This window comes from Osmia bicornis, chromosome 16 (assembly GCF_907164935.1).
Source record: "Osmia bicornis bicornis chromosome 16, iOsmBic2.1, whole genome shotgun sequence".
Lineage (NCBI taxonomy): Eukaryota > Metazoa > Arthropoda > Insecta > Hymenoptera > Megachilidae > Osmia > Osmia bicornis.
This window is the reverse complement of record NC_060231.1, coordinates 4,470,307-4,482,419: the sequence shown is the minus strand read 5'-3', so window position 1 is coordinate 4,482,419 and position 12,113 is coordinate 4,470,307. Positions and strand designations below refer to the sequence as shown.

The following is a 12,113-nucleotide window of genomic DNA, read 5'->3' as shown; positions in this document are numbered from 1 at the left end:
AAAAAATAGAAAAGATTTATTGTCACCGGTGAAAACACATGTTCGAATAAACCGTTCTCAATCTCCAGGTACGGTCGGATTCGTTTCAATCAGCGCCGATATCTGTAGATTTAAATTTCCAAGCGACGTCGGCCAGTCGTTAAATTTGAATTTGTAATAAGAATGGACTCGACGCGAGGGACACTTTCGTGGCAAGAGAGAAAGAGAAGCGGTATGTCACGTAGTTTCAGCGACGAGCCACGCATACACCGTTATTTCTTTCTCTGGACAGCATGATTTCGAGGTGAAAACGATAATGATGAAAAACCAAAGGCCAGCCTGATAGGTCGGTGCTACCACTCGGCTTGTTTACAGTTCGGCTAGGCACCGAGTAAACACACTAGAAGGCACTGACCATGGAAGAAACAACAAAAAATGATGGCCAGACTGTCTCGAGTTCGAATGCCCGGGTAAACATGCGCGCCAAGAAACTTTCATTTAGTAAAAAACATTCGATAAGAGATTTAAATACCCTAATCTTCAAAATCATAATATGAATCGTTAAAAATAATATTAAGAAAAATTGTTTCTAGTAAATAATATACCCTGGGCCTCGCATGTTCTAAGCCCGTCATTGAACACGTGTACAGGTACGTGTATTCGTGACACAGTGTTACGTAGGAGAATTAACTGCGCGTCCCATGGACGTAGTCATAGTTACAGGTTAACTGGTGCACGCTCGGGGATAAGGTAAGTACAGGAGATATTCTTATTTCGAAGAAGTAGCCTCGGTATCCTGTCCGCGCTATTTACGGAAGGAATCGAAAGTGAATCGAAGAGACGAGTCGACTATGATTTCATTGAGGATAGAGAGAATCGAGGCGCGTGTCAGTGTCGTATGTTGCAACACTCGCGACGAAAAGAACCTCTGCGCGAGCCAGAGTTCACCGGATAAATTCAAAGCACACCGTGACGGTAGTAGAGATCGCGTGTATGGTGTATCACCAACACATCCTCGACCCACTCTCCCGATCTGACCTCGCGCGCACATTCGTTCACGAACCTACCTCACTTTGCCCCGCGACAGATGTAAACAAAGTTGTACCCCGGTGTCCCATCAACCGACAGAACGGCGATGCCTCTAATTTCAACGTAATTCCCTCGAGAAAGCATAGAAACGCAAGGTAATTATTAGGAAATTGTACTCACATAACGAGGTGTTACACGATGAACCGTTGGTGGTCTGCTACCGACACACGGTACCTTCTAATTTGGCGGGCAGACCGTTTTAAGAGAAACACTTGCACACTGGGTATTTAATACACGTGTAGCACACGTCACTGGTTAATTCAATAAGAAACTTTGCTTCGTAGCTTGTCTGTCGTACGTGAAACGCACCGCGAAACGAAGTCGTCGACACCGGTTCGGTTCGGCCCGGCCTCGCCTCGCGAAACCACGGCGACCCGCGTCCGCGTCGTTTTCGTCTGCTTCTCTCGTCGATTCCCTGGTTGTATTTTTTTCTCTTTCTCTCTCTCTTGCTCCGTCGACGACACACACAGATACCGAACGTGCGTATCGGTGAAAGGGGAGCGACGTTGGATACCTCTCCTCGCGTGTACGGATCTTACTCACACACTCGTTTTTATGTTACTCTCTCTCTCTTTCTATCTCTATCTCTGTCCAACACGGTATACACGAGCACGGGAATCGATGACGGGGACACAAAACCGTGAACGTGCCACCACTGTATACGGAACGATCGAAACGAAACAGGCCAAAAGACGTTTGGGAGCTATTACGCACGTTACAAACTCCGCTCACCGCTGAGAGTGCAAGCGCGCGACTGCGGCGCCCGACGCCGTTTATGCGCCGGCCGACAGTTTCCACGCTCAGCCGCCGTCCTCGACAGTGGCGCCACCAGCGAGCCACTGCCCTATCACCGGCCGCGCACGAATTTTCGGTCCCGACAGGCCACGCACCGATTGCCTGGACTCTCCTTTTCTGTTTTCACGCCTTTCCATCGCTTCTTTCTTTGCAGCGACTTCAGATACATTTTCAAGTGACGGTAAGTAATTACTTTTATCTGAGTGTAAATTAGATTTCGTGTCACTATTTCGATAGATGCTCACCTGACAGCAAAGCATGTTTACTGTCATGAAAGGTGGAAGTCATTCTGCCATGACACTGAATTTCAGATCTCAACTTTAATAGATATGTTTTTATTTGACAACCAACCGGGACTCTGATCATCGCGAAAACTACAAGTCACCTTATCACGTTCAAAAATAGCGACTCAATTATCTGATCGATTAAAAATTTGATAAGCGGAAAGTTGCGATTCGAAATACTGGACGCAGGCTGCTTTATGCAAATACGTTGCACATAGCTGATGGTTCAGTTTATCTTTGTGTAGAATTGAATGCTTCGGTTGGCAGAAAAAAGTGTCGACAGAAGCGTGAAACGACGCCATACGCGGGGAAAAATGTCCGTAAAGTGAAGCCGGCGATAAGGTTTCAGAAATTCTGCGACACACCGTCGCGCCTGAGAGTTCATTGCTTTGCTGGTCAATAGCCATTGCGTCTCACCGTCAAAACAAGCGGAGCCTTTATTAATTTATAGCGAGTGACTCAATAGCTCGAGCGAAGCTACCGAAGCTTCGCTGAATATCACGACAGACGTAACGAGTTTCGTTGCACATTGTTCTTTTCTCTGTTCGAAGCGTTTTCCAAAGGGAAATCCCTGGATTGAGTGTCCTTTTACAGACAGCTCATCTAAAACTTTCCTTTCAATAAGTTTCAAAGTTGGACAGTCGCTGCATAATATAGTAGACAGTGACGAACACGTTCCATGTTGTACGAAGTGCCTCTAAAAGTTTATATTCTAACCTTCAATATCATTTTTATCTTTATAAAGGTATAATTTTTAGCGCGCTATTGCAGAAACCGAGAGTCACGTGATGTGTACGCAGCGCTAATAATCATGCTTAACCAGTCCATCCAACAGCCCTACTGACCCTGGTCAGTCCGCAACCAAGAGTGCAATCTTCCCCTTCACATTCCGTCCCCAAAAGTATTCCCCATCTTCTTCATAAATCAGATTCTCTGGTGTGGTCCAATCCATCAGTCCATCTCTAGGCGCTCGATATTCCTCCTCACGGCAGCAGGGGACTTGCAGTTTTGGCAAGTGTTCATAGTCCAATCCAAGAACACTCTGCTGCCAATTCCCTCATATATTTACAATAGAGACGTGGAAGTATCCTTTAATCCTAATCTTTGCTTTCGGAGGATCCACAGTACCGGTCCATAATAACAGACTAGGTACTGGCTGCCTATTTGTCCTCAAATTAGTTCCTGCTTAAGAATTCTCGTCATCGGAGTGCTGAATGGCTGGCAGTCCAGGTGCGACACGTGTGTTCGTTGATTCCCGGTAGAGCGCATCCCACGTGACCGAGCTACCTTGAAAATTGGGCCACTGGAGCAGTGCTGCTGCTGCTGCTGGCAGCGGTCTCGATAAAAACATTTCTGCGTTTCCCATAAACCGACGCGTCGGGGTCAATCTCGTCACGGAGATGCATGATTATTTGCCACGAAATTTCGTGGCCCCCCTTTGGCCTGCGGACAAGCGTCAGCCGCGACGCGATGCGAGACGAGACCGAGAAGCCGTGGAAGGTTGCTTGCATTCTCCCGGCTAATCTGTGGTAGGAGGCATGTAGGACGAACGGATGGAGAACACCAGCGCCGCGAGTTGCCTGCCGCGATGTTCGAGCACTCTGGAGAGCAGTTGGTGCTCTCCGGGTTCGGCGAGGGGGAAAGGGAGACGTTAGAGTGCGCGGTGAGACGAGGGAAGAGGAAGGAAGAAGCGAGGTAACCGAAGGCGAAGGAAGATAAAAAGAGTGGTCGGGACGCGAAAAGAAGCGCGATGGGGAGGGAGAGACAGCGGCGAGACCGGCGGAATCTTGGACCAGCAAAAAACAAAAGTGCATCACGCCAAGATGGCCGTCGTTCGAGCGACTCTCAAGGTTACGCGGTTGAGCATAGGGGAGAACAGAGCCGGCGAATAACAGCCGCCTTATGGTGTGTATGTGTGCCAAACCGACACCCAACAGGGCTTTCAAACTTTCATCCGAGGACCCGTTATTTAGGGACCTATTCGTGCGACACCAAAAGTCATGACTCTGTCATTGCCACGCCGTGACATTTTTTCATACGTTTTCACGGAGTCTAATGTGATCTTGCGTCGTGACTTTCGGCTGACGTGAAATCATTCTTGGAAGGCATTCTTAGTGACCTACCCTAAACAATTACAGCAGCGACAAGAAATCTGCTGTCACGACGTTTAATGTCATGGCATTAAAACTGAAAAGGTATCTACATGGAAGCTGATGCGTTTAAAAGAGATTATGCTATCGGCTCTTGATTATTCTTCAGGAATAATCAGTTGGAACCAGTTGCATCCGCCAAAAATGATGTCGCTGGAAAACTGTGTCGAGACGCGACAGAAAACATGGACCCGATACGTCACGCGTTAAGGTTATTGTTCACGGAGAAAGAGAAAGACAGTGTGTGTATGTGTGTATTGCATAAAAGCGTCTCCCGTCCTCTGTACACCTCGGCAACACGCCGGTTTCACCTATCCTCTCGCCTGCCTTGCGTTACCCCTATTCTCGTCTACGTTCTAACCAAGGTTACCACCGCCTGCCTCTTCCTTCTCCTCCTCCTGTTACTCCTCCTCATCCTTCAGCCAGCCACGTACAAGAGTACAGTCCGGCGAGAAATGGTGAAGGAATGCGCGGGACATAGAACAAACAGGCAATCTGGTGCACTTGTCGGATCCTCTCCGCGAAGACGCGACGTTGAAGCAGCGAAATTTATGGCACGGTAGCGAACGCGCTAACCTGACGCGTGGATATGCCCACTTCGAAAGGTGCCTGGTAATATTTCACGGTCTGTCTGAGTGAGTTTCTCTGGTGCGGACCGATAAACCGCGGCCCAGGGTTTCAACAAATCGTTCAATAGTAGGCAACGTTCGTTTCTACGTAGTAATCTCGAACATTACGTAATCTCTGTCTCGGCTAATTGACCAGTAGCAAGGTACACTCCGCTAGAAGACCGAGCGATTTTATCGACGCAAGATAAGGAAGGAACTAGCGTGACGAATGACGGGTGGAGGGAAGGTGATTTCGAGAAAGAAAAAAAAAAAGATTTGTCAGAAGTGGGATTCGAACCCACGCCCACAGAGTGGACTGCGACCTGAACGCAGCGCCTTAGACCGCTCGGCCATCCTGACGTGTCGTTTCGCTTCGCGTAAAGAGGAGAAATCGACCGGACTCTCGGCTGAGTCGTGTACTATGCCGAGAAACTGGTCTGCCGTACTAAATTTACCCGGCAGCTAGGCGAAAATAGCTCCCTAAGAAGCGCGGCCGTGGTTGGTCTCGAGAAATGCACCAGCAAACGGGTTTTTTTGCTGCTTTCTTTCTTACCTCCCCATTATTCCGTCTCTGGCGCACCCCGCTCTTGGAAACTATTCCCTGGGACGAACGCACGAGGAGGTCTGATGGGATTCGGTCTTGAATGATCAAGAAAATTCTAAACAAACAATCTGGTATGATCTTCTAGTATTCCAATCAGATTTCTTTTCCAAGTAGATACAGACAGGACAGACGACAGTCCTGATCTACTGATCGTATTATCTTAAATCTTATCTTTTAAATCTAACAAAAATAACCATGAATTAAAGCTAAAGAGGAATCAAATCTTCCTGCATTAAGAATCAAGAATAAATCCGACATAGAGGTTCATAGAACTAATATGTTCCACATATCAACATCTGAATAAGCAATAACCTCTCTATTGCGTTGATTCGATTCGTAATCGCGGTTGGCCGAGTGCCACCAGTCGTCGATCGCTTCACCGATGCATCGACCCAGACCTATTTTTAATTTTCGACTCGTATCATCAACATTCTCAACCCCTATCAACGTACACCTTTCTATAAGGATATTAGAAATAGGAGGAGTTGACTGGCGCGCATGTGCGTGGAGCGTGCGCATAGATCGCGAAGGATCGACATGATTGCTTCGAATATAACGGAATGTGCGTTGAACGAGCGGGTGGAAAGGACCTCACACCAGTTTCTCTCGAAGATGGACGATTGGTGAGTTCAAACGTATACTATTTGCACCATGTGGCTAATAAAGGCATTCCTGAAGAAATTGGATCAATGGACTTGGTTTATGTAAGCAGAATACTTATGCGACAGAAAAATAGATGAGAATCTAATTCCAACATTTCGAACCACCCCTCTGCGATTCTTTTTCGCCCGCGTAGCAGCTGTCCAAGTCGCGATCGACACGTAGGATCCAGGAACGAAATCAGCTTACGAGGGATCGCCTTTCCTGAGGCGGACTAGCTTCGCAGAATTGCAGTTTCCGGTGCAGGAGGCGACGTTATATTCGCATTGAGCGTCGCTGCGTCTCAAGGTCGGTCCGTCCGAGAGCTAAGGACGACGTTATATGCTCTCCCTTCATCCTCTCGGTCCCCCACACGCTAGTCCTCACTCGTATGCATCTCCGCGATCCCTCCTTTACCTCTCCCCCCTCTCTCTCTCTTCTCTCTCCCGCCCCTCTCGCTTTCTGCTCGCGTTCTCGTCTCTCCTACTCTAATCCTTTCTCTCCTCGTCGTTTCGCATCGGTCCTCCTTGTCCCGACCGCTCGGTTCAGAGACGAGAAACGAAACTGCTCTACTGCGTTCTCTCGGATTCTTCTCCTCGAGGCGTGCATTATAAAACTGGACGGAGCGTTTTCTACGGCAGGAAACGATTTACCTGCTTCTCGCCATCCCACAGAGGAACGTATAGGGAAAGGCTTTTGCGTATTTACATGGGGGACCCGGTCAGCAGAACCTTTTGGTGTCTCTGGGATCAACAATGTGCCCTGGCGCCATGGGACATATGGCCGGTTCTTCAGACTGGGATGCTGTTTGTCTTGTTTAACCATTGCATCAACTGCTGGCGTATTTATGTTACGTTATGCGATGGTTTTTCCCAAAGGATGACCTCTTTTTTGCCCTATCAGCCTTTCTGAATCATTATTCCTCTTTATATGCCAACAGCATACGGTCACACGTCCGAGACCAAACCGCGTCCGGAGGGGCAACGATAAATTCTGTGTTCAATAATTTTGGAGGGCAGATGGTTAAAAAACATAGATGCAATAAAGTTGCTATTGGATAATGTGGAATAAAGACTGATCGAACTTAAATATGTGGAGAATTAATGCGCATTGTCACCGCGCGGCAGCACTGATTCATCAGCGTGTAGGAAGTAAGGGCATCGGTTCGTTAGGATTCCTTACATGTCACTGGGTTACTATACTCGCATTCCGCGCATAGAGCGGAAGTCTTCGGTATGAAAGAAACTACTTCAGAATCTCGAGCCTCGTTTATCACATTGCGTCAGCCCTGGGTGAAGGGCTTCCCTCCATTGTGAATTAATTTCCTCGTTCTTTTACCGTGATCCCGCCAATCTCTACTCTTCCTTTCAACAAGATCCACCACACGACCCGATTATTCAACCTGTTTACACCAAACGGCAAAATAATACCGCAACAAGTGTCAGGCACTGACTTCATTTCGTATCTGCCCGATGTCCCTCTTTGTGGTCCGTCATCTGCACACAATAACCGACGTCGCAAAAAGTGAGCGACGAAATTCAAATTTAGTACCCTGGACGGAGGACGAGGGGCGAAAATAGATGAAAAAAGGTAGGAACAAGGTGTGCCGGATATCTGGTGTAGCACCGGGCACAGGTGCCCTGGGAAAAAAGATAAACAGGAGGATCGAAGATACTTGCAACAAGCTACGTCTAGCCTCCAAGTTGGCCTATTACACGACCTTGGACACACACGCTGCCTGCCGTCCACCTGTTTCACGAAAAAACGAAAGTGACCCTGACTGAGTTAATTTGACCGTCGTTGTTCCTTCTCAATTATCCTCGACGAATTCCGTTCTTCGTTGCCGCTTCCAGGAAATGATTATACCGGCTCCTGTTGCATAAGTCCATGCGTTTATTGTGGATCGCAGATCAAAGGTATCGCATTGTTTTGACTTTTGGTCGTCCTTGGAACGCATTCGAGGAACTGCAACACTGTTTGTACAACCCATTCCACACCTGTGCGTAAACACACTATTATACCTTCATATTTCTGACCGAGTTCCTCAAAACGACTCGTATGTTGTAATCTGCGCTCGCGGTCGTTCAACAACGAATCAGAAACGCAAACGTCCCTATTTAAAAGGTTAACTGCTTTGGATCATGTGGCCAAGGAAACGAGGAAAACCGCAGACACGTGGTGAGACGCCACGTTTGTCGATGATTTTCCATTCGATAGAATCTCGTGGAGGATCCTGTTCAGGATCAGTCCTGACGATCAGGTTCTTTTCCTGGGGCGAAGTTACTTAATTTACAGCCATCAACCGGCCTGTCGTGAAATAAAATCGCCTCGACTGCCGAGAATAACACCCGACTCCATTGGTGAGGTTATTTTCGTGTCGCGTAAAAAAATCATCACGAAAGAATGACGGTAATCGTGGATCTTTTGATGAAGATTCAGAGACAGTGGCTCCTGGACGATAAAAAGATTATTTTCAATATTTTTCGAACTTAAACGTAGTACTACGTTGACAAGAATTATTGGGCCTCTTCAGTGTGACATCCGATATCTTAGAGGACCAATTTAACCTAACCTAACTTAAGATCTAGGTTTTAAGTTGAATTTAGTTTTAAGAACTTTATTGACTCGCCGTGATGGAGTGAACGGAATCCAGAAAGAGAAAGAGGAAGTTTTAGAAAGGGAAAGAGAGCATGTACGTCAGAGGACCAAAGGTGGATGCACATTCTCCGAGCGTATTATAATTGCACTCGAGAGGCTGGGACTCACTCGAATGCCATTAAACCAGTCATGATCGCTTGGCCTTGGACTGCAGTTGCACATATTGCCCCCTTTTCTCTTCTCTCTTCTTTCACTCTTTCTCTATCTTTCTTACTCCTCTCCTGTCTCTTCGGCTGCTGTTAGTTACTGTTTTTCACGCTCTTTCTTCGAGATCCTCCATATTCTTCAGCGTCTCCATGAATAAGTCCGTGTGTTCGTCGAAAATAAAAAAAAATCGTATGTTTTTAATACATTCGTGAAAGATCAGCCCTAAACGAGGAATAATAAATAATAACATCGATGGCTACGCAGGAAAGAAGAGAAAGATGAAGCGTTATCAACGAAGCCTAAGATTCTCAAGACGAAGAGAACGACGAAGAGGAGAGGGTAAAAGAGGCGATCGAAATTCGCCAAAAGGAACCTGTTTTCTTGTGCGAACCGACCACCAGGCCTGCTTAGAATTCTACGACACGACGATACGTTATTCCGGTTTCTCTTCTGCCAAACTGCACGCGATCCACCAACATTTCTGTGCGCCGAATCAGCCAGCCACGTTCAAGCTGCTTTTCGCAAATATTATAGGATTTAAGATTAATTTGCATTGGAAATTTCATTTCTTATTTCGTGAATCGATGATGTGACTGTTGGGATAACAACAATTGTTGGTGCAATTCTGACTGCTTAACACTCGGATGGCAGACCATCGAGAGGGCCATTATACAGGGCCATTTTTATTATGACTGTCAAGTAGTATAACAACTTTAAAATAACTATTCCTTCCCCAGAAAATCCAATAAGGTCAATAACACCGATGTAAATATCAAAAAGCATCCGCCAGACTCGTTCGCACCAGCGCACTATAATACTCATTACTCATGTCCGAGGAGAAAACAAGCGGAAAGGGTAAAAGATCGTTGGTCGTGGTACGAATTAATTCGAGAAGGTGGCTATTTTACACGGTCGTGTTTCACGGCCAGGCAACACATCGTGTACGTACACGGGGTGTTCGCAGCGACGCCGAGCGTCGTGCTGCGTGCGTGTACCGCACTGCGTTTCGAACGTCGCGGTAGGACGTAGAATATCCCGCTGGTATTGATCAAGGAGTGGTAGCGGGTGTTCTTGAACCCTGGTGCTCTTGCTCCCACTTTACGATCCTCGCCAAAGCACTGTGTGCTCGACCATTACCTGTACCGTGTGTGTACATCGTGCACCAACGATCAACCGCAGACACTTATACCTATGTACAAGCAATTGGAGGATGCATCCCGACATGAAACGCAACAGCCACATAAACGGATCCTTTTATCAGTCGGGGATAGAGTTATTCGATGACCGGGACGTCTGGTCGTTTCTGCTAATGAGCAGAATCGAGGATTGCTTTCCTAGGGAATTTTATTCCCGGGGAAAATTGTGGTAATACATTGGATTCGATCGTATAAGGTACTTAAAGATATTAATGAATACTTTAAGTTAGCGAATGTTTCTACTTGACTGGTTAATGGAAGAAATTACTATATTGGTTTCATAGGGAATTTCGTTCCTGGAAAGTTGTGGTAATGCGTTGGATTTGATTATGCAGTCGGGTAAGATGCTTGAAGAGATTAATGATTAATTTTGGTTAATGAACGAGTATGTTTGGACAGTCATTAGTGTCCTAGGGAATTTTTATTGGAATTAAGTGGAATATTAAATTCTCTAAGGAGACTGTACGGGGAAGTACAAACTATCGTCGCTGCCAATCACGTGAAATGTCCCCAAGTCCAATTAAAAGCATCGATTCGCGTATTCTCGTGAGCGACGTCGACTGAACGAGCTCGTTCGTGCTGCGATATTTATCTGTGCTACGATGCACGTCTATAGGTGGCTATGCTAAAAGCATTTACGAGCGAACGATCATGTGTGACCTTGCTGAGACATTGCACCGACATAAACAGACCGCGCGCGTGCATTCGTGGGCGTGTTTTATAAATCCGCTCGATTGGTACGCCTTCAAGCAGCCCGGCCTCTCGTCGTTAAATCAACGTGACATGACACGATCGTAACAAATGTGCGCAAACAATGAACGTTCACGATTAAAAATACCGATTGCCCGCTCGTTTCTGGGGAATTTATTTGCGATTGACAATAGGAGAATCGCGAGGAGAAAACGCTTTCATTAAACCAATATTCATCGAAAAATGAAATCCAATGACCCTCGAGCAATGATGCCTTGTAGGCTAGGGACTTTTTACAGGATGTTTCAAAGTTGGACATCCGAGAGGTTATAAACCTAAATTTAATCCCTAGGGAATCTGGGGGAAAAGGGATTTTTTTAACGAGTTATTTTTATAAAAGTCCCTAGATTAGTTTCATTCACTTTCAGCAAGCAGTGATGATTGTTGGGATAAGTGGAAGCAGGCTGAACTTAAATCAGCAGTGTCTAAAGCATGATTCGAGAAATATTCTAAATACCAGAGTCCATTTATATTTCACTCACGACGATGTTGTTTCATATATTTCCCTCGGAATTCTTTGAAACTGTAAAATGTTCAGAGTGGCTGGAATGCTTTTTACCGTCGAGACGAAATCTCGAGGCTCACGTTACACCTTTCTAATTATTCTATTACCTCTATCTCAGGGTCATCTCGAAAATTACAGTACACAGGTACCTATCAAGATTAACAATAGAAATTTAATCTCTATGACCAGGGGAAATCATACTGAAACGACTAGACCCGATAATCGAAGCGTAGGTACACGAGTAAAAATCATGATCCTAGAATCCCGTAACGTATGGTCCGCCATAACTTGCAGCTCTTATGTCTAGATTTTTCGTCGAACAACGTAACAATTTAGAGATTAAGCCCGAAAGACTTAACAGGGATGACCAGCAACACCGAGGATGTTTGCGGACCAATCTTTCGCTTCTTTTTTTTACAATGTCTCGAGCTACCATTAAATTATCGAAGCGGACAATTTTCTGCCATCAACAGGACCTATAAACGCTCTTTGCCATCGTCGTGGCCGTCGTCTCAGCCGGCTTGTCAGGGTATAACGTCCTCGTGCTAAAAACGACGCAATGTCACCGCGCACGAAAATACGCGTCAGGTGATGCACGCCATTCGCGGAAATCGGTCGCACTAAAAATACGCCCCGAAGCGAAAGTCAAGTATACGCAGATGGCGGAACGATTGTCGCCGAGTTACCAGCTCTCGCTGAATTTCTATGC

At 46.3% G+C, this 12,113-nt stretch overlaps 1 protein-coding gene and 1 non-coding gene across 7 annotated transcripts in view; both read right to left on the bottom strand.

Annotated features, from left to right (window-relative positions):
- Nucleotides 1-12,113, bottom strand: part of LOC114871525 (ecdysone receptor) — a 121,888-nt gene that overhangs the window by 94,356 nt on the left and 15,419 nt on the right. For 4 of the 6 annotated variants that reach the window (XM_029177530.2, XM_029177532.2, XM_029177534.2 and 1 more), the window contains exon 1: nucleotides 1,189-1,845. The exons of 1 other annotated variant lie outside the window; for it this stretch is intronic. The gene's annotated coding sequence lies outside the window, so the exon portion shown is untranslated. Of the gene's footprint in view, nucleotides 1-1,188; nucleotides 1,846-12,113 lie in introns of those variants that run through there. One more of the 6 variants, XM_029177533.2, reaches the window with a different exon arrangement.
- Trnal-cag lies at nucleotides 5,183-5,265 on the bottom strand. Its single transcript has one exon. It is a non-coding gene; the product is annotated as a tRNA-Leu (tRNA).